General features: G+C 41.6%; 1 long non-coding RNA gene across 1 annotated transcript in view; it reads right to left on the bottom strand.

Moving 5' to 3' along the window:
* Positions 1 to 13,567: 13,567 nt before the first annotated feature.
* The window catches only part of LOC134928891 (uncharacterized), a 49,619-nt gene continuing 40,004 nt past the window's right edge, over positions 13,568 to 23,182 (bottom strand). Inside the window, exons 2-3 of the long non-coding RNA XR_010178103.1 lie at positions 13,863 to 14,898; positions 13,568 to 13,768 (exon numbers count right to left, since the gene is read on the bottom strand). This is a non-coding gene — a long non-coding RNA (uncharacterized LOC134928891). The remainder of the gene's footprint in view (positions 13,769 to 13,862; positions 14,899 to 23,182) is intronic.

The following is a 23,182-nucleotide window of genomic DNA, read 5'->3' on the forward strand; positions in this document are numbered from 1 at the left end:
GAATGTCACAGTGCCCAGTTCTGTCAACGCATTTCAACTCTATTGGAGCCTTTGTCAAGACACGTGGGCACTGTGAGAACCTCTGCTATTTAACTGGGAAGTAGCAAATGGGATAATTCAGGAAGTGACAATATAATTGGTAAAAACATAATAACAAAAGATATATGCCAGTTCTCAATAATTAAACAAATTAATGGCATGCAGTATTATTATTACATTTCTGGTTTCCTCAAACTTCTACAAGTATTAAAATCCATCAGAATTCATATATTCCAGTAATTAAGACCCGGAAGTTTGTCAGAGATTTCTTCTAAATGCTGTTCATTACAATATTACAATACTAACATCTGAGCCCCAATTGTGCGTCTGACCATATACATATACTATATAATCATCAGGAATAATCCTGCGGCCCGAATATAATGACCGTCAATGGAAGATTAGTGCAGAGGCGTCACATGTGTTCCACTGCGGCGTGGCTGCGTTGCAATACTCCCCAGCTTCCGTGACACTGGAAATGGAAATGATTCATGCTACGGCGCCGCATGCATTCCACCGTGGTGTCGCTGCATTCCAAATATCCAAATGCCTTTTTATATTGTTTTATTTTATTTATATGTGAATTCTACTTTTAAATTGTATCTATTAATTGATAAATATCCCTCAAATTGTGTGCAGCCTCTTTTCGTTGCTCTTATTGTGTTATTTGTGGGATTGAATCTCCCATTTCTTTAAGGCAGCTGCTCAGAGAAACATCTCATGTCATACCGCCTGAATATACCTAGGTATAGCCATTTCTTTTTTCAAGGGATAAAACCAACCTAATCTGGGTGGATCAGTCAAGGTAATGGAGGTGCTAAGCGGTTAGCTAATATTTGAGCAAATAGTTTAAGGTCCACATCAAAAGGGAAATTTGAGAATAATTACCCATAGATAGTGGGTCATGTTCCGGTTTAGGAATAACAATTATGTTAGCCCTGGCGGAGGCCTCATCAAGGGAGATACTGTTGAATAATGAATTGTACATTAGCAAGAACATAGGGAGAAGAGGCCTGGGGCAGCAGATCACTGAAGTTGTTTTATTGTCTCAGCAATTTCCTCATATGTAATAGCAGAGTTGAGAGCAGTTACGTCGGCTATAGTGAGCTTACTTAAAAGGAGCAAGTCTAAATATTGGAGTATATCATCTGAAGAAGAAAGGGGTGATGGTGTAGTGAGAGGTAAATTGACATACACTGGGTGGGATTCAAATGATATATCACGCCCAATTTCCTTTCTAAAATGATCTCCATTATCATGCATATTGCACCCATAGTGATCAGGTTTAGCTGTGTAAAGGGTTGGGTGCCTCCCTACTCTGGGGGTAGCGAGCTGAAATAATGATACCATGCCCATGAGGGCAGAAACAGAAAGGGTGTGGAAAGGGGTGAAAAGAATTGAATCCCGTCCGCTGATGCTTAAATATTTTATTAACCAAAAAGATGTGAATTTAGGAGTTAGTTGGTATAGCATTAGTAAATACAATATATAAACAAAGCTGCCAAGAGATCGTAGAGAGAATCAGAAGGACAGGAGCTAGTGCACAAAGTGGGAACTCTTTCCACACTTAGATTTAATAATACACTTATGATACCCTGAAGAGATTTTTTACTTTCCCTCCTCTTTGGAAACACATGTTTGAAGGACTAATTAAAGCTGCAATTATAATATCTGTAGGGTTTACTTTCAAAAGTTAACTTAACAAAGATGAAGGCTATCATAAACTATAATTCTAACTCCAATATAGCTTATTAAATCCTATAGGCCTAAAAACAATTCTGAGGGGTCGGAGGAGTTGGTGGCCCTAAATTTAAATATAATAAGAGGTGCTTCCATGCTGAGACTTGTAGTGCCATAAGAGAATGCAGATGCACACTCTAAGCACTAAGAATACTGATAGTAAAAACAGTTACAGTATAAAGTACAAGTGTGTCCTCATTCAGTGTGGCTTCAATTGTGCCAAACAGCCAGGTCCCTGGGCATATTTCTTGATGAAAATGTACATCTTATTCATACTGTAAATAAAACAACAGGAAGCAACAAAGCTAATTTGCTATATTACACTGATCAGTTTGATGCACAAAATTTGTACACCAGTTTGCAACTGAGTCTGAATCTGTATACGAAGTGCTACTAGGCAGCGGCCAGAGTTTTTCTCACGCTAAGTTCCATTGTGCTTCATCATTTGCTGTTTAAGACTAATTCCTGTTCGGTTAAAGTCAATGTCTCATAATGGCCCAGTAGCCCCATATGGCATAGTGACATAGTCACTATGTGTATGAGGACACATTTGAGTGTCAGTATGGTGTATTACTGGTGTATGACTGTAGAGGGCACTGTAGACAAATAAGTATTGATAAAAGTAAGTTTTCCAAGACTCTATCATTGCTTCTCTGTGTGGATCCCCATGTTAAATAAACTGTTTTGGATCAGCTCCTAAGATGTGTCGCCAGACAACACGGAGATAGGGCTAAATGCCAGTGCTGTAACTAGACATTTTAGCGCTGTGCGCAAGAAACGGCATCAACCCCCCCTTTATGTAAATTAGGGGAAGTGCGCGCTGTAGGCACGCGTGGAAAATATAGGACCATTGCTTCATGGGGAAGGGGTGTGGCGACAAAATAATACCAATTAATTTTACGGTGCACAGTAGTCTCCATTATTCAAATTACACGGCACAGTAGGGCCACTACATTAGTTAGAGCCCTTTTACACATCACGGCAGACAGATTCCCCTTTTTACACATTACGGCAGACAGCGTCCCCAAGTTTTTACACATTACAGCAGAGAGCGTCCCCTTTTTACACACCACAGCAGACAGAGTCCCCTTTTTTACACTTTAGGGCAGACAGCATCCCCTTTTTAGAAGCAAAAAATATTATATAACAAGTATATAAGATTCAGGCGCTTTAAAGAGTTGTTTTCCTAAGCAGCTGTAACACTAGGAGAAAGTCACTCTCCTTAATCAAGAAGGAACAACAATATAAAAAGATACAGCGCTAAAACATTAACACTAAAAATGTCTTTGTTTAATTGTTGTGTATTGACACTAAAAACATGAACAAAATAAATTAATTAGTAAATTTAAATGAATCAGTCAATTGACCATACACGAGTTGTTAGAATTATAGTACACTCCACAAAGGCAACTCCATCTAAAAACAATAGTCCATATTATGGATTGGGACAATAATGGTTATGTCCAAAAACCAAGACTGTTCAGTGTAACACTTTATCGATCATGTGTTCCAGTGCAGGGATCCGAATGGAGGGTCTTCTATATATCAATGTTGAAATGAATGGATTCTGGTTCACAGTCGACAAGGATGGCAACTGGGTTGTCCTGTAAGCTGTGTTCCAATTTGAAGAATCCTATTGAATGATGACCCGTAAATGGCATTAGGCAATGGTGGATGGATCCTGGTTCACAATAAGCAAGTCGGTTCAGTCGTCCTGGAAATTATTCCAACAATGCAAGTGCCCGTGGAGGAGTCCAACAATCTGGAGCAGTGGTACCTATCATGTTTCGCTGCTCCTGGCAGCTTTGTCAAAGGAAATGTATTGTACACTGTATACTGTACACTGAACAGTCTTAGTTTTTGGACATAACCATTATTGTCCCAATCCATAATATGGACTATTGTTTTTAGATGGAGTTGCCTTTGTGGAGTGTACTATAAGTCCAACAACTCGTGTATGGTCAATTGACTGATTCATTTAAATTTACTAATTCAATTATTTTGTTCATGTTTTTAGTGTCAATACACAAAAATTAAACAAAGACATTTTTAGTGTTAATGTTTTAGCACTGTATGCACATTATGGAAGATAGCATCCCCTTTTTACACATTACGGCAGACAGAGTCCCCTTTTTTACACATTATGGCAGACAGAGTCCCCTTTTATACACATTATAGCAGATAGCATCCCCTTTTTACACATTACGGCAGCCAGTTCCCCTTTTTACACATTACGGCAGCCAGTCCCCCCCTTTTTACAGATTACGGCAGACAGAATAGATAGATAGATATATAGATAGATAGATAGATAGATAGATAGATAGATAGATAAAATATACTTACTCTCTCCCCGCTGGCTCAGGCAGTCAGGCTCTTCGGTGCAGCAGCTGCTGGCAGATCCAGGGCAGGGGAGGAGGAGGAGGAATGGGGACTCGGGAGCTGCAGCAGCGCACTGTAATTGGTGGCGACGCCACTGCAGCTGTCCCTCTCCTTCCACATAGGCTGGCCGCCGCCGCTGTGAATGCTGGGATGAGGGAAGCACATCCCAGCACTCACAGCAGCAGCAGCCAGCCTTAGTGGAAGGAGAGGGATAACTGCAGCGGTGCCGCCACCAATTACAGTGCACTGCTGCAGCTCTCGAGTCCCCCTTCCTCCACCTCCTCCCATGCCCCCGAAGCTGCTGCTCCTCTCCTTGCTCAGGCGGCTTGTAATGAGTCAGTTTGACTCATTACAATGCCGCTGTTTAAAGTCATGGGGATGCGTCCAGTTGCGCCCTCAGGGCAACTGCGCTGTGTGCCAGGCACACCTGGCACACACGTAGTTAAGGCTAAATGCACATACATACACCAGAAGGAGTGACTTTGAAAAGAGAATTGTTTCTTAGTGAACTCATGTTCTGTAATATGCAAGCTGTGTAGTGTAGAGGTGAGTTAAATGAAATTAAAGAATAACTCAGAAAATGTAAAGCCTCTTCATTTGCCAAGATGCCAGGACTTACATAATTAAAGTACTGTATGTTTACTTTTATTTTATTTTTTAACCTCCCCTTTCACCTACACGTAAAGCCATTGCTTAAGTAAGTTTAACCAGCCTAAAATGGGTTTATTAAATTAATTTGCAAAGTAAATATGGATAAATGTAAGCAAAATGTTACAAATAGCAGCTGTAAATCATTTACTTAATATTGCAGGCATATTTAGGGCAACATATATTTTCGGAACATTCTATGTGTGATCAATACTCACATCTGACACTGAGGGATAGTAAGACTTTATCATGCCACTATCCTTTCCACTTATGGCTACTAACATTTGTGCACATGGGAATGGCGTCTGTACTCTACTGTATGAAGATTAATTCCAGGACTGCAGACCTAAGCACTACTGCTGATTAAAGCTCATTGATATACATGCTTCAAATTCATCAGCTGTATATTCTACCTTTTTTACACATATTTAAACTAGTGATGTGCACCGGACATTTTTCGGGTTTTGTATTTTGGTTTTGGATTCGGTTCCGCGGCCGTGTTTTGGATTCGGACGCGTTTTGGCAAAACCTCCCTGAAATTTTTTTGTCGGATTCGGGTGTGTTTTGGATTCGGGTGTTTTTTTTACAAAAACCCCTCAAAAACAGCTTAAATCATAGAATTTGGGGGTCATTTTGATCCCATAGTATTATTAACCTCAATAACCATAATTTCCACTCATTTTCAGTCTATTCTGAACACCTCACACCGCACAATATTATTTTTAGTCCTAAAATTTGCACTGAGGTCGCTGGATGACTAAGCTAAGCGACCCAAGTGGCCAACACAAACACCTGGCCCATCTAGGAGTGGCACTGCAGTGTCAGGCAGGATGGCACTTCAAAAAAATAGTCCCCAAACAGCACATGATGCAAAGAAAAATGAAAGAAAAAAGAGGTGCAAGATGAAATTGTCCTTGGGCCCTCCCATCCACCCTTATGTTGTATAAACAGGACATGCACACTTTAACAAACCCATCATTTCAGCGACAGGGTCTGCCACACAACTGTGACTGAAATGACTGGTTGGTTTGGGCCCCCACCAAAAAAGAAGCAATCAATCTCTCCTTGCACAAACTGGCACTACAGAGGCAAGATGTCCACCTCCTCCTCATCGTCCGATTCCTCGCCCCTTTCACTGTGTACATCCCCCTCCTCACAGATTATTAATTCGTCCACACTGGAATCCACCATCTCCGGTCCCTGTGTACTATCTGGAGGCAATTGCTGGTGAATGTCTCCACGGAGGAATTGATTATAATTCATTTTGATGAACATCATCTTCTCAACATTTTCTGGAAGTAACCTCGTACGCCGATTGCTGACAAAGTGAGCGGCTGCACTAAACACTCTTTCGGAGTACACACTGGAGGGGGGGGCAACTTAGGTCAAATAAAGCCAGTTTCTGCAAGGGCCTCCAAATTGCCTCTTTTTCCTGCCAGTATACGTACGGACTGTCTGATGTGCCTACTTGGATGCAGTCACTCATATAATCCTCCACCATTCTTTCAATGGTGAGAGAATCATATGCAGTGACAGTAGAAGACATGTCAGTAATCATTGGCAGGTCCTTCAGTCCAGACCAGATGTCAGCACTCGCTCCAGACTGCCCTGCATCACCGCCAGCGGGTGGGCTCGGAATACTTAGCCTTTTCCTTGCTCCCCCAGTTGCGGGAGAATGTGAAGGAGGAGCTGTTGACGGGTCACGTTCCACTTGACTTGACAATTTTCTCACCAGCAGGTCTTTGAACCTCTGCATACTTGTGTCTGCCGGAAAGAGAGATCCAACGTAGGTTTTAAATCTAGGATCGAACACGGTGGCCAAAATGTAGTGCTCTGATTTCAACAGATTGACCACTCGTGAATCCTGGTTAAGCGAATTAAGGGCTCCGTCCACAAGTCCCACATGCCTAGTGGAATCGCTGTTTTAGCTTCTCCTTCAATGTCTCAAGCTTCTTCTGCAAAAGCCTGATGAGGGGAATGACCTGACTCAGGCTGGTAGTGTCTGAACTGACTTCACGTGTGGCAAGTTCAAAGGGTTGCAGAACCTTGTACAACGTTGAAATCATTCTCCACTGCGCTTGAGTCAGGTGCATTCCCCCTCGTTTGCCTATATCGTAGGCAGATGTATAGGCTTGAATGGCCTTTTGCTGCTCCTCCATCCTCTGAAGCATATAGAGGGTTGAATTCCACCTCATTACCACCTCTTGCTTCAGATGATGGCAGGGCAGGTTCAGGACTGTTTGCTGGTGCTCCAGTCTTCGGCACGTGGTGGCTGAATGCCGAAAGTAGCCCGCAATTCTTCGGGCCACCGACAGCATCTCTTGCATGCCCCTGTCGTTTTTTAAATAATTCTGCACCACCAAATTAAATGTATGTGCAAAACATGGGACGTGCTGGAATTTGCCCAGATGTAATGCACGCACAATATTGCTGGCATTGTCCGATGTCACAAATCCCCAGGAGAGTCCATTTGGGGTAAGCAATTCTGCGATGATGTTCCTCAGTTTCCATAAGAGGTTGTCAGCTGTGTGCCTCTGCTGGAAAGCGGTGATACAAAGCGTAGCCTGCCTAGGAACGAGTTGGCGTTTGCGAGATGCAGCTACTGGTGCCGCCGCTGTTGTTCTTGCTGCGGGAGGCTATACATCTACCCAGTGGGCTGTCACAGTCATATAGTCCTGAGTCTGCCCTGCTCCACTTGTCCACATGTCCGTGGTTAAGTGGACATTGGGTACAACTGCATTTTTTAGGACACTGGTGACTCTTTTTCTGAGGTCTGTGTACATTTTCGGTATCGCCTGCCTAGGGAAATGGAACCTAGATGGTATTTTGTACCGGGGACACAGTACCTCAATCAAGTCGGTAGTTGCCTGTGAATTAACGATGGATAACGGAAACACGTTTCTCACCGCCCAGGCTGCCAAGGATTGTTTTTCAGTCAATTGCTTACTGGAAGTAGTACAAGTGGTCTTCCGACTTCCCCTCTGGGATGACGATCGACTCCCAGCAGCAACAACAGCAGCACCAGCAGCAGGAGGCATCACACTCAAGGATACATCGGCGGAATCCCAGGCAGGAGAGGACTCGTCACACTTGACAGTGACATGGCCTGCAGGACTATTGGCTTTCCTGGGTAAGGAGGAAATGGACAATGAGGGAGTTGGTGGTGTGGTTTGCAGGAGCTTGGTTACAAGAGGAAGGGATTTAGCGGTCAGTGGACTGCTTCCGCTGTCATCCAAAGTTTTTGAACTTGTCACTGACTTATGATTCAAAAGCAATTGTTTCTGTATATCGCGCCAACTGTGAACAGCAGCTTTAGTGTACCAAGAAAGGACTCCTCACAGATCCCCAAATAGCATACTAGACAAAAAATATGGTCACCAATGCGCTAATCACACATGTTCTTACAAATCAAAAATATCTTACATCAAGAGATATGTGAGGAATATTCAGTCTCTATTCCAATATTACTCCCAGGATGGTCAGGGCACCGTGCAGGAGGAGATATTTGATAAGGAATAGATCCTCTTATCCTCCCATATGTTGCTCCACCACAGGAATAGATGTTCCCTTTAAATTTAAAGGATAAGCAAAAATAGTGCAAGTATAGTCGAATGCAAAGTAAAAATATCCTCTGATGAAGGACTGAGGTCCGAAAAGCTTTAGGCGTGGTGACTGGCGTTTTTTGGGACTACTCCTGGCTGTGACAGTTTCCTGCAAGTGGACTCAGTGTATCCGGACCATTGATCCACATCATCCCATTTGAGACCTGGGAGGGTAACTTCACGTATGCCTGGCAAATGTCCTAACCCACAATAGTGGTTACATGCTATTTATCTATCTGTTTTTTGTGAGTGCACATTTATTAAAAGAATATTTTTACTTTGCATTCGACTATACTTGCACTATTTTTGCTTATCCTTTAAATTTAAAGGGAACATCTATTCCTGTGGTGGAGCAACATATGGGAGGATAAGAGGATCTACTGACTTATGATGAATGCGCTGCAGGTGACGTATAAGGGAGGATGTTCCGAGGTGGTTAACGTCCTTACCCCTACTTATTACAGCTTGACAAAGGCAACACACGGCTTGACACCTGTTGTCCGCATTTGTGTTAAAATAATTCCACACTGAAGAGGTGATTTTTTTTGTAAATTGACCAGGCATGTCAATGGCCATATTCGTCCCACGGACAACAGGTGTCTCACCGGGTGCCTGACTTAAACAAACCACCACACCATCAGAATCCTCCTTGTCTATTTCCTCCTCAGCGCCAGCAACACCCATATCCTCATCCTGGTGTACTTCAACAGTGACATGTTCAATTTGACTATCAGGAACTGGACTGCGGGTGCTCCTTCCAGCACTTGCAGGGGTCGTGAAAATGGTGGAAGGCGCCACCTCTTACCGTCCAGTGTTGGGAAGGTCAGGCATCGCACCCGACACAATTGGACTCTCCTTGGGGATTTGTGATTTAGAAGAACGCACAGTTCTTTGCTGTGCTTTTGCCAGCTTAACTCTTTTCATTTTTCTAGCGAGAGGATGAGTGCTTCCATCCTTATGTGAAGTTGAACCACTAGCCATGAACATAGGCCAGGGCCTCAGCCGTTCCTTGCCACTCCATGTCGTAAATGGCATATTGGCAAGTTTACGCTTCTCCTCAGACGCTTTTAATTTTGATTTTTGGGTCATTTTACTGAACTTTTGTGTTTTGGATTTTACATGCTCTCTACTTTGACATTGGGCATCGGCCTTGGCAGACGACGTTGATGGCATTTCATTGTCTCGGCCATGACTAGTGACAGCAGCTTCAGCACGAGGTGGAAGTGGATCTTGATCTTTCCCTATTTTACCTTCCACATTTTTGTTCTCCATTTTTTAATGTGTGGAATTATATGCCAGTATCAATAGCAATGGCCTACTACTATATATACTGCGCACAACTGAAATGCACCACAGGTATGGATGGATAGTATACTTGACGACACAGAGGTAGGTAGAGCAGTGGCCTACTGTACCGTACTGCTATATATTATATACTGGTGGTCAGCAAACTGTGCAAAACTGAAATGCACCACAGGTATGGATGTATAGTATACTTGACGACACAGAGGTAGGTAGAGCAGTGGCCTACTGTACCGTACTGCTATATATTATATACTGGTGGTCAGCAAACTGTGCAAAACTGAAATGCACCACAGGTATGGATGGATAGTATACTTAACGACACAGAGGTAGGTAGAGCAGTGGCCATCTGTACCGTACTCCTATATATTATATACTGGTGGTCAGCAAAATTATGCACTGTACTCCTACTATATACTACAATGCAGCACAGATATGGAGCATTTTTCAGCAGAGAACGTATAATACTGGTGGTCACTGGTCAGCAAAACTATGCACTGTACTCCTCCTATATAATACTGCTGGTCCCCAGTCCCCACAATAAAGCAGTGTGAGCACAGATATATACAGCACACTGAGCATAGATATGGAGTGTTTTGCAGGCAGAGAACGTATAATACTGGTGGTCACTGGTCAGCAAAACTCTGCACTGTACACCTATATAATACTGCTGGTCCCCAGTCCCCACAATAAAGCAGTGTGAGCACAGATATATGCAGCACACTGAGCACAGATATGGAGCGTTTTTCAGGCAGAGAACGTATAATACTGGTGGTCACTGGTCAGCAAAACTCTGCACTGTACTCCTCCTGTATAATACTGCTGGTCCCCAGTCCCCACAATAAAGCAGTGTGAGCACAGATATATGCAGCACACTGAGCACAGATATGGAGCGTTTTTCAGGCAGACAACGTATAATACTGGTGGTCACTGGTCAGCAAAACTCTGCACTGTACTCCTCCTATAATACTGCTGGTCCCCAGAATAAAGATATTTGCACTGCAGCCCCCTGAAACAAAGTGAGAGGACGCCAGCCACGTCCTCTCACTATCATTTCCAAAGCACGAGTGAAAAATGGTGGTGACGCGCGGCTCCTTATATAGAATCCGAATCTCGCGAGAATCAGCGGGATGATGACGTTCAGGCGCGCTCGGGTTAACCGAGCAAGGCGGGAGGATCCGAGTCAGCCTCGGACCCGTGTAAAAAGGGTGAAGTTTGGGGGGGTTCGGATTCCGAGGAACCGAACCCGCTCATCACTAATTTAAACAGCATTTGTCTCCTGAATGGACCTGGACTAGGGAGTCAAATCGGTTCTGGATGAACAAAAGGTCATTTCTAGAGACTTTTTCTTTCTTAGCAGTGATTGAATTTGTGACTAGTGGTTTTGCATTTGATTTTTTAAATAATTTACCTGTTGCTTGAATGATAATATTATTAAACACAGAGTTTTTGATTTTTTAATTATAATTTGCTCTAGTGACACATGTAATGGGGAGACCCTACGAGATCATGGACCGGATGTAATGACTTGCGAGACGGCCGTGCTCCGAGACATTTTTTTAAAGCAGCAAATGTTTACAAGGCAAAACCAACCAGGTTTTGCCTTGTAAATGTTTGCTACCTTAAAAAAAACATACAAGTTCAGCCGGAGACTCAGAGCACCGGCAGTCTCGCAAGCCATTACATCCGGCCCCATGTATTTATTTCGGCAATGCATTAGCATCAAACTGGTGCAGATAGGGGCATTGGCATTAGGCTATTAGTTTGCTGTTTTAACATCAACTACAGGGGTAATTACCTAATACACAATAGCATTCAATGTGAGAGACTAGGGGCTAGATGCATCATCGCTCAGAAAGTGATAAAATGGAGAGTGAAAAAATGCCAGCCACTCAGCTCATAACTGCCATTTTTCAAACACAGCCTGTGACATGGAAGTTAGGAGCTGATTGGCTGGTACTTTTTCACTCTCCAATTTATCACTTTCCAAACGAGGATGCATCTGGGACTAGGGCTCTCATCTGTAGGCTGTTTCATCCTGGAGGCATTGGCGTTTCTATAATGGGTGCAATGTGTGCAGTGCATACGGTCCCCTTGATCCAGGGGGTTCCACACTGCACCCATGTTTTTTACATACCTTTCCAGAGCCCGTATCAAAGCTGCAGTTGTGGTAAGAAATCACCGGCAATATGGCAGTAGGATTTTAGTCTCCAGATCATGGCAGGCGCCTTCTTTCTGGAGGCCTGCACATGTGCAGTAGACTCTGGGACAATGTCAGAGTCTACTGCACCATGAAGAGGAGGGGGCCCACACGGAGTCTGCACACAGGCCCGCTCCTCGGTTAAAACACCTCTGCCTGGAGGATATCCTCCCCAGCAATATTGTAGATGTGGATGGATGTTGTGAGCTCCTCAGGAGCAGTACATTTCATCTATGAAGGTTTGACTTTTATCAATATGAAAAATAACGGATAAGGAACAGAAGAAAATTCCAGGTAAGTATATATTAATCTCTCTGCACTACAGAAACATTTGTGCCACAATTAAGTAGCTTATACATATATGATGGCCCTAGTATTTATTTATTTATTTATCTATTTATTTATTTACTATATAAGGGCATGATGAATTATGTATTTATTAATTGACGAAACCATAGTTAATTTAGTTATTAAATGGAGGCACAATTAGAGACCTATTAAGTTAACTAGTCGGAGCACCAAGGTTTATTATTTACAATTTTGGAGACATTTTACCAGTATTTATTATTTCCCTGGGTACCAGGATGGGCCTCTCGAGAAGCAGTATCCCAATAATTTCCTTAGGCTCCCCTTAGAGGGAAATGTATCAAACCTTAGAGAGATAAAGTGAAGATAAAGTACCAACCAATTAGTTCCTGTCATTTTTCAAACACGCCTTATAAAATGGAAGTTAGGAACTGATTGACTGGTACTCTGTCTACAGCATATAGGGGGTCATTCCGAGTTGATCGCTCGCTAGCAACTTATTGCAGCGCTGCAATCAGGTTAAATCTCGTCAAAACTGCGCATTTGTATGCACCGCAATTCGCAAGCGCGTTGTACGGGTACAAAGAGAATCATTGCTGGGCGATGGATTTAACAAAGTATCCATTAACACAGCCGATCAAGGTGATTGACAGAAAGAGTGCTTTTGTGGGTGTCAACTGACCGTTTTCTGGGAGTGTTTGGAAAAATGCAGGCATGACCAAGCGTTTGCAGAGTGGGTGTCTGATGTCAATTCCGAGACCAAAAAGACTGAAGTGATCGCAGCGGCTGGGTAAGTCCAGAGCTACTCAGAAACTGCAAAAACTTTTTTGTGCCGTCAGCTGCAACAGCATTCGCACACTTGCAAAGCGAAAATACACTCCCCTGGAGGCAGCGACTATCTGATCGCAGCGCTGCAAAAAGTTGCTAGCGAGCGATCAACTCGGAATGACCCCCATAATGTGATCCACATTAAGCACTTATCCAGGGTTCTTGTAGAGTACACAATTTAGCGTTATAACAATGACAGCACATGTGAGTTCATAATTTTAATTTAGTGAACATCATAAAGTGAAAAAAAACTCTTGTTCTCAGAGTCCACCAAGTGCAGTCAGGGGCAGATGTATTAAGCCTGGAGTAGTGATAAAGCAGTGATAACAAGAAGGTGATAACGCATCAGCCAATCAACTCCTAAATGTCAATTTACATATTGGAGCTGATTGGCTGATGCGTTATCACCTTGTACTTATCACTGCTTTATCACTTCTCCAGGCTTAATACATCTGCCCCTTAGTGTAGTAATCCTTCTACCCCTTCTGTGTCACGCCGGTCTGTTAGCCCTTCACCTTTTAGATTGTAAACTTGCAAGAGCAGGGCCTTCTTTCCTCATGTACCTTATCTTTTCTTACTTACATTATTTTATACTCCATATTCCCTTTGATGGCACCTAAACCCTAATAGTTTTCCATACCTGTACTATATTGTCTTGAACTGTAAGTGCTGTTTTCTTGTTTGCTCATTTCATTATGTACTGTGTAATGAGCGCTGCGGATCCCTTGTGGCACCATATAAATAAAGGATAATAATAAGAACAATAGTAGTCAGCTCACACTTAATGAAGTTCATTCTCCTCTTTCTTTATCACTTACGTGTTGCTGAGAAGTTCATCCTCCTTTATTACAATAACTTCATAGTCCCACACTCCTTTCGTCACAATGGTATTGCTCACATGCAAAATAAGAAAAGGACAAAAGTAGTGCAACACCTTTCATATAAGATTAAGGGGGATATCCAATTATCCCCGGTAAAACTACTTTTTTTACGATGTTTCACCAATTTTTTTTTACAGGCTATCCAGATGGATCGCCTGTAAAAAAAAAAAAAAAAAAAAACTTCTCCCGAAAACACACAGGTTCAGTGAAACCTGTGTGTTTTCATGTGAAACAGCCCCATTTTCGGACGAAAACTGTCTGTTTCTGGGGATTCTGCTTCGCCAGATAAGCCAGCGCTTGCCGCGGCTTATCGGGGCTAATTAGCTAGCCCCCGGCGGGACAATTAGCCCGATAATTTATCAGGGCTAATTGGATATCCCCCTAAAAGTTTTATTAATACAAAGCACTCACATTTCACAAATAATTAAAGTATATCAAACCACCATCAGGTGGACTTGTGGAGCAGCTTACTTCACGGAGCCACACATCTCACCATGACAGCTGTTATTAGTGCAAATAATCCCTCAGATTTTGGAAACGGGCCAGGTACACCCCTGGAACAGTAATGGACATCCCTTCAGCATTCCCCTTTTTCAACACAGTCACCCACTTTACACTTTTCACACCTCCTGTTCCTTCATCAGAAGCATGGTGAGGTGTGTGCAAGGCTGTATAATACCCCTTTTTACCAAGACAGCCTCCTACCCCTTATAATGCTGTTTCCTGCAGTGTCCCCATAATCTCATAACAGGAAATGACTTATTCTGGTAGCCGGAAGTAACATGCCCACCGCAGTTCCTGTAAATGCGTTCTACTTTGCATTCCAGCTGCGTTCCACATGTGGTCCACCTTTATTTCCTATGGCAATTTCATGAAAGAGGTTTGATAGGTGCTGTCTCTCCTTTCTGAAATTTCTGATGGGTCCAATCCTCCAGAGTAGCCAGTTATAATCCGAAAGAATGTCCAAAAAAGTCTATTAAGTCATAAAAAAATATTAATAATAATTAAAAAGCAGCCATTCATAAAGGAATTGTGTAAAAGTTTTAAAAGGCACTAATATATGAAATTCATAATAGAGCATCAGAACAAATGTAAAGTTATCAAAAACATGATTCATAACAAGCACTTTAATTTGAACTCCCCATTGAGGCCATTCAGAATTACTGTAAGGTTTGTAATTTACATTATGAATCCATTTCATCTTTGTTTGTGAGAGTCTAGTATCCAAATTCTTACACCTTCATGTTGGAGTAACCTGTTCAATTCCACAAAAAGATTTCAAATAGCATTCTTTTGATTCATGTTTAAATTTAAATTGTGAGTATTTAGTGTGCATTTGCAAGCGAATCTTTACATTTCTTGTTGTCTTACAAATATAATTTAGTCCACATTTAAATTCCAATGCGTATATAACATTTTTTAAATACGTACAATAAAATGCCGTCGGTTTAAGTTTTCACCGTCCAAACCACAGGATATTAAAGTCTGCAGCTCTAAGGGCAAAATCACCTGTGCTATGCAGCAGTTCAAAAACTGCTTAAATAAACAAATATGATTCAATTAAAATGTTTCCCCCTAAATCTGTTTCTATGCTACTAACGCATCACTTTAATTTTATCCAACATTGTTTGCACTAAATGTTCAAGTTTAAAAGCTCCTTTAGTTTTAATGTTTTAATCTAAAATGAATACAACATGTGGAATGGTTTCATTTGTACACAAGTGCAATTAAAGTGTTTAATTGAATAACATAAGGGTAACACTGTAGTTCTTTAAACTTATTTCCTGTCACTATAATATGCAAAAGCAACATCTGCTATAGTAGAAAGAAAATATTAAAATGCACAAAGCATAAAACTTTCTAAGACTATTGCTCTCAGGTGGGAATCTCTGTCATTAGCCTATAAAATACACTTGTGAAGTTCAACACTTTTTAAATTATTTGTTTTGTACAAATATTTTATTTATGCATTATTTGTGGTTATGTTACTTTTTACTTAAACAGTTATATTAGTTTGTTTTCAACAGATCCTTGTATGTTCCAAGTGATTTTTTTTTCCAGTTTTATTAAACATTATTAGAGATGTGTGGGTTCAATTTTCTGAAAAACGAACCCACCCAAATTTGTTGTTTCCTAGTACTTCCGAGGCTGGGCTCGGGTTTTCCCGCCAGGCTTGGATGTCAAAATGAGGCAAATTGTAATCTTTCTGGCATCGGATCTTGAGTGCTATGGCTGCTGGGAGTAAAAAAACTAACATTTTCCCAGAGATCCACTAGTGATGAGGATGAGTGTGACATATGGTCAGGCCTAAAAGAATTGCCCCAAATTATTGGCACCTCTACCATGACTCAATTTGATACAGTAACCATCAATATAATGAGGAGGATTATTTTAATGACAATGTACAAGTGCGCATCTCAGGCAGTCCTTTTGACTACTGTGAGAAAAAAAGAGGCAATTTGGAGTACAAAGTAGTTTTGCCTTACTTAAGCTGCCCACCGTCAAGTGTGTGCTCGGAAAGAGTGTTTCGCACAGCTGGGAACCTTGTGAGTGATCGGCATAGCAGACTAATAATAATAATAATTACAGTTTTGCACTGTAATAAAGTCTTTTGCTTTTAAATTTACATTTCAGTTTTGTTTGATGAAGTCAGCACTGGCTTTGTTTGAATATTTTGTAAAGGGAACAGAATGTCTCCTGAAGGTCTCATTTACATATAAGTAGAATATAAATAGTTAATAACATGGAATAAGCCATAAGAAGAGTGACTGGTAACTATTGGCTCCATGGCATACACCTCTAATAGTAAAAGAACACTGAATGTTGCAGGTTAAATATGCAACCTTATTGACTATCAATAATTGCATTTAAATATTAATGATATTTATAATGATCTACAGTAGAAAGCACATACAGTAGCTAGTACTCTATTATTCCTTCCTCTCAGTCAGCTTGTGTGGCATTAAGCTTGATGGTTGGGCGGAGCAGATAATCACTCTACACACAATATGATGATTACACTGTTCTCGGTTCTGTTTTATTTAGATTGAAATATTTCTGAGCCGGATATGTTTTTTTGTTTTTACATTACATCTTTTATACACTGTGTTCTGAACTATGGGAATTATTTATTAAAAATATGTGAAACTGCAATATTGTTATCCTATATGATGTTATACAGTATCTACTATATTACTTTAAAAAAAAAGTCTATTTCATTTTGGATACAGTATGAAAAAAAATATATAATTTACTGTTCTATATCAGTCTGACTTCCAATTGCAGTTATGCTCAAAGGTAAAGTGTCACTTACCATTGCATCACTAAGACAAGGAAAACTGTATTTCCATTCTTATATAGTAGCCAGTGCATGCTGACATTGACATGGTCGATATGGTCAAAAGTTCAACAGGTTCAAATGGTAGACTTGACAATGGTCAACACAGCATATGGTTGACATGAGTTTTTTTTCTTTTTTTCAACTTTTTATACTTTACTATCCATGTGGACTACGATTGGGAATAGTAATCTGCCCATAGCATGGTGAGTGAAGTGAGCCATGCAAGGGGGCACAGTACACTAATTGGGGTACCACATGCAGCAAGGTAAAATTTGACACCAAGAAAACATGAAAAACTCATGTCAGCCTTTTCTTGTGCCGACCATTCTGTGTCGACCATTTGACCATGTTGATCTTTTGACCATGTCGACATTGTGCATGTTAACTATTTGGTGTCGATCTAGAAACTGTTGACCATTTGACTGTCCATCTATTATACCATTACCCTTGTAATAATGTCACAATCTGTACAAAATGTTACTATTACTTAGGGGTTAGATATTCCTATGTTTCCCACTGAAGTTTCCCCTCCACCAGGGGTCAACACCTCCTGTGAGTTGCAGTTCTGGATCCTGCCAGGGGTGCTGTGCTTCTGACAGTGGCTCGGATTTTGTAGACTGACTTTTATTCATCAGCATGGGTTGCAGCTGATACCTAGCTATATAGTCTGCCTTATCCCAGCACCTTTTTTTGATTAATCAATGTCTTTGGATGAATATTTACTGCTATGTTTCTGGTCTTGTTCAATGTTTGTGGTCTTGTGTTTCTGTGAGCTCATGTGTTTTTGGTGCATGCAAAGCTAAAGAACTTCTGGCATTCACCAGTTTACATGCTTTGTTTGTTTATTAAGGGCTTTAATTTGCTCTGCCACTGTGACTACTTTGCAATCTGAATTAGTCTGTAGTTATCTCTATTTACTTTGGTGCAAATTGTAAATTGTCAGTGTTTCTGCTTTATCAAATGTATTTGTATTTCCAAGTTTATCTGCATTCCCCTGCCAGGTTCTGGATGATAAGTCGACAGTCAATAGGTCGACAGTTAATAGGTTGACCCCCATATGGGCAAAATGCATTAGGTTAACAAGTACAAAAGGTCAACATATTCAAAAGGTAGACATGTAAAAGATAGACAGTGCTTAAGGTCAACAGGTTCAAAAGTTTGACAGTTTCAGATGGTCGACAGGTTCAAATGGTCGACACATTTTTTTTAACTTTGCAATCATTTACTATTCATGTGGACTACAACTGAAAATAATAACCTGTGCCAAGTGCAGGTCACACTAATTGGGGTGACGTGTTTTAATATTGTAAATGGTTCCTCCCCCAAAAAAGTGTTCATTTTTTTGTGTTGACCATTTCTGTGTCAACCTTTTGTACCTTTTGACCTTTTAATTGATCTACCTTTTACATGTTGACAACTGATCCTGTGGACCTCTTACCCTGTGGACCTCTTGCATGTCGACCATATGGAGTTGATCTAAATATAGTTGACCCAATGATCCACTCATCCCCCTGCCGCTGTAACCTCCTTCAATAAATATCTTTTGAATATATTACTACATTCTGGGGAGATGTATTCTACAACAGTGACGTGCGGTGGGGTGAGGCAGAGCCTTTCCTGTCATACTAACATTTGTGCCAGACTTTTGGCTGTATAAAGTACTGTATATGAAAAATACAAAGAATATGTTTGAAATATGTTGTTTGCATTATTCTAATAATTTTTATAGCCAAAACTCGGGAGTAAAAAGTCTATGGCAGGTGAGGCAGTGCCTCACCTGCCTAACTTTTACGCTCATCTCTGATTAAAAGTAACCAAATTTCCAGGAGTTTATACTGCTGCACCTGTGTATAATGCCCAGATGCACCCTTTGACTCATATATTGCTTGTAAATCTGGTTGTGGTGCTAGCCAGTGGCTCGTGAGCCATTTAGCTCACCGCACATCCCTGTTCTACAAGCACCTATCATGAGAATATAGCTCTTCCTGCTTCATCTCTTTACTGTGGTGAAGCAGGAAGCAGCACTGGCGAGATGTATTAACAACTCATCTGCCAGAGTGAAATCTTCCCCGTCAGAGCCCACAGCATATCAGTCTACTGCTGATACACTGTTTCTCACTGCCTGGCCGGCTTCACTGGGCATGCTCGAGATCTCAAAGACATCGACTGATCTCCCATGTAGCCCAGAGACCGGCAGCCGCTATAGCCAACTACAGTGGTTGTGAATGGGTTAACGACAGCTGCAGCTGTCGAAGTTGGTCAGTACTACTAGCCATTCATACATTGCCTAGCACATCAGAATGCTATCTTGCAGATAGCAGCGCCGATAATAATGAGTGGTCTTCAGTTTGCCAGCTGTCGGGATCCCGGAGCACAGTATACCGGTGCCGGAATCCCATTAGCCGGCAAACCAACACCTTTTCTCCCTCTTGGGGGTCCACGACGCCTCTGGAGGGAGAATAGATAGCGTGGCACACGTAGCGCGCCACCGTGCCCGCAAGGGGCTCATATGCGCTCACCCAGCTGTCAGTATGCCAGTGGTCGGTATTCCGGCGCCAGTATGCTGGCCGCCGGGAGCCTGGCCGCCGGCATACCATACTACAACCGATAATAACAGAACCAGTAACTGCTACACCAAACATGTAGAGTTACCGTTTTCTCGCCTAACGTTGCATAATACAGCTACCCCTCTGTGACTGTTGTTCAGCCACACCCTGTGGGTTCAAAACATTAGAAGACTGCAAGGCAAGTGCACATTCTTTTATTTGCCCACTGAGTCATGCAATACTGTGACCCTTTGATCTTATCACAGGAATAAAAAAATGATTTCATACTTGATGGATTTAGATCTTTATTTAAAAAGAAAGTATTATTACAGATATATTATTTCGATCAGTAAAGCATTAGCTATCTATCTATCTATCTATCTATCTATCTATCTATCTATCTATCTATCTATCTATCTATCTATATTAATGATTGTGGGTTTACTTGCTCTTTAAGACTAAATTAATTCTGAAATAAATTGTACAACCTATTTTATGTGACTTACAAAATCACTATGAGTACAAAAATCTAGGTATTGCAATTTTGTAGCCAAATTTTGTCTGCTAATATAATTAATAATCAATCTTTTAAAGCTTTCCAAGTCTTTTAAATATAGCTAATATAATGTATTCTTGCATTTGCCAGCAGTTCATTGAGCCAAGTCAGGTACTATAAAATAAGGTTGATATAATAGCTGATTTAAAGGAACACTACCATCAATATAATAACATAATATTTACATTTTTAAACATCTGCAACAACTGTTTGCTTGTAAATATGTGTAAATCCCTGTATTTATGGCTATATAGAACTTTTGATATGATAATATCTCCTTCCCACACGTTTAATTTAAACCATATTTTCAGCTGTACAGGGAATAATATTAAACTAGGAAAACAATGAGATTTTGAAACATGACCCACAGAGCTTACAGGTAAGTATGTAAACATATATAAAATCAGGCTGCAACCAACATTCAAGCAACATAGGACAGTTGTGTTAATTGCTAATGATTAGTATGGTTTCACACTGTAGCTGTTTTTAAGTAATTAACCATTATTGCATACTTGCCTACAGTACTTTCGAAAAAGCATTGTGAGATTGTGAAAGTAACACCTATCAGCTCAGACATGCACTGCTTCATCTGAGAGACTTGTCATAAACATGACTTACATCTAAATGTAAATGAGCCCCAAAGTTAGTAAGATCTACTCGTTGACGAAAAGACACTATTTTTCAGGATTTGTTTGTGTATTGTGTTTTACAAGAGGTTCCATATACTGTAAGTGGCCCCGAGAAACCTTATTTAAAATGCATTTAGCCATAGGGATCATTGTGCCTTATAACCAATGCAGGGATATGTCACTGATGATCCCATTTGAATCTGTGTATCTCTGATTTCTTTTTTTCCCAATGAATGTAACAGCTACATAATGGGGGGTAAGGTGCAATCTGGGAGATTGCTGGACTATTCAGGAAGTCAGGAGACTGCTGCTATTTCAGGGAGTCTCCTGCAGAATGTGAAAGAGTAGGCAACTATGTCCAATTGTGCCATTGTAATTCAACATATCAGACACTGAAGGTTGTAGTCATCATATAGTCAGGGCTGCCAAGTGGTTCAAGGGGAGTGACCAAACATGGAGCAGGAGACTGACAGCGGCATCCCGACAGTTACAATTTCAGCAATAGGTGGTAAGTAGTCTAACTCTCCCCCTCCCCTAACACTCCATTTAAGGTGCCTAACCCTAATCCCCCCCACACACACACAACCTAACCCTAACCCCCCTGGGTGGTAGCTAAACTTAACCCATCTCCTTGCACCCTAAACCTAACCCTCTCCCCCCAGCAGCCTAACTCTAACCTGGAGAGGAAAGCCACACGGGGAGGGGTGTTATTTTTAGGCTGTGTTGGGAGGTTTAGGGTTAAACTTCGGGGAGGGAGGTTAGGTTTAGGCTGTGGGGAGGGGGCTATGTTTGGGCTGTAGGAAGGGAGGGTTAGGGGGCCATTGGGGGAAGGATTCTCACCATCGGGATGCCGTGGTTGGTATTCTGACTGCCAGCATCCTGACCTCCGGCATATCAGACCCAACCCATCATACACAGTTGTGATGGATATAGGGCATATTGTATGGCTTAACTGGCCCAGATCCCAGACTTTTCCTCTCTATTGGTCGGCTTTAAGTTTCTACAAGGACCTATAGGGGCAGAGCCGGCCCTAGGCATAGGCAAACTAGGCAAATGCCTAGGGCATTTGGTATGCCTAGGGGCACCAGCAGCTTCTGCTGATTAAAATGATATGCGGCATGCCTATATTCTGTGTGTAGCATTTCGTATGCAGATACAGCCACAATCACACACAGTATATAGGCATGCTGCATATACTTTTAATCAGCAGAAGCTGCTTGTGCATCCTAGCCACATAGCAATGCAAATAAGATGCATTTTCATCAAAAAAAGGTGCCCAATGTTAGCAGGGCTGCCAGCTCACTCACCCCAGGCATCTCTTGCTGATTGGCACATTGAGGCAAGATGTATGAGGACACATCTGTATCCAAGAAGAGATAAAGGTCACAGTGTAAGCGGCCGTGTGAGTGCTGTGTGTGGGTGAGTTGGGGCATTGGCCCTCATTCCGAGTTGATCGGTCGCAAGGCGAATTTAGCAGAGTTACACACGCTAAGCCGCCGCCTACTGGGAGTGAATCTTAGCTTCTTAAAATTGCGACCGATGTATTCGCAATATTGCGATTACTAACTACTTAGCAGTTTCAGAGTAGCTTCAGACTTACTCTGCCTGTGCGATCAGTTCAGTGCTTGTCGTTCCTGGTTGACGTCACAAACACACCCAGCGTTCGCCCAGGCACTCCCACCGTTTCTCCGGCCACTCCTGCGTTTTTTCCGGAAACGGTAGCGTTTTCAGCCACACGCCCCTGAAACGCCGTGTTTCCGCCCAGTAACACCCATTTCCTGTCAATCACATTACGATCGCCGGAGCGATGAAAAAGCCGTGAGTAAAATTACTTTCTACATAGCAAAGTTACTTGGCGCAGTCGCAGTGCGAACATTGCGCATGCGTACTAAGCGGATTTTCATTGCGATGCGATGAAAAATACCGAGCGAACAACTCGGAATGAGGGCCATTGTGTGTCATGTGTATAAATGCATTAATAATGTGCTGCATATATGTAAGAGGCGCTACAGTATGTGTACCATTATGTGTATAAGGGCATAAATAATGTGTGGCATATGTGTAAGAGGCACTGTGTGTGTAATTATGTATATAAGGGCATTAATAATGTGCGGCATATGTGTAAGAGGCACTATGTGTGTCATTATGTGTATAAGGGCATTAATAATGTGCGGCATATGTGTAAG

The sequence above is a fragment of the Pseudophryne corroboree genome, chromosome 5 (genome assembly GCF_028390025.1).
Source record: "Pseudophryne corroboree isolate aPseCor3 chromosome 5, aPseCor3.hap2, whole genome shotgun sequence".
In the NCBI taxonomy this organism is placed as follows: Eukaryota; Metazoa; Chordata; class Amphibia; order Anura; family Myobatrachidae; genus Pseudophryne; species Pseudophryne corroboree.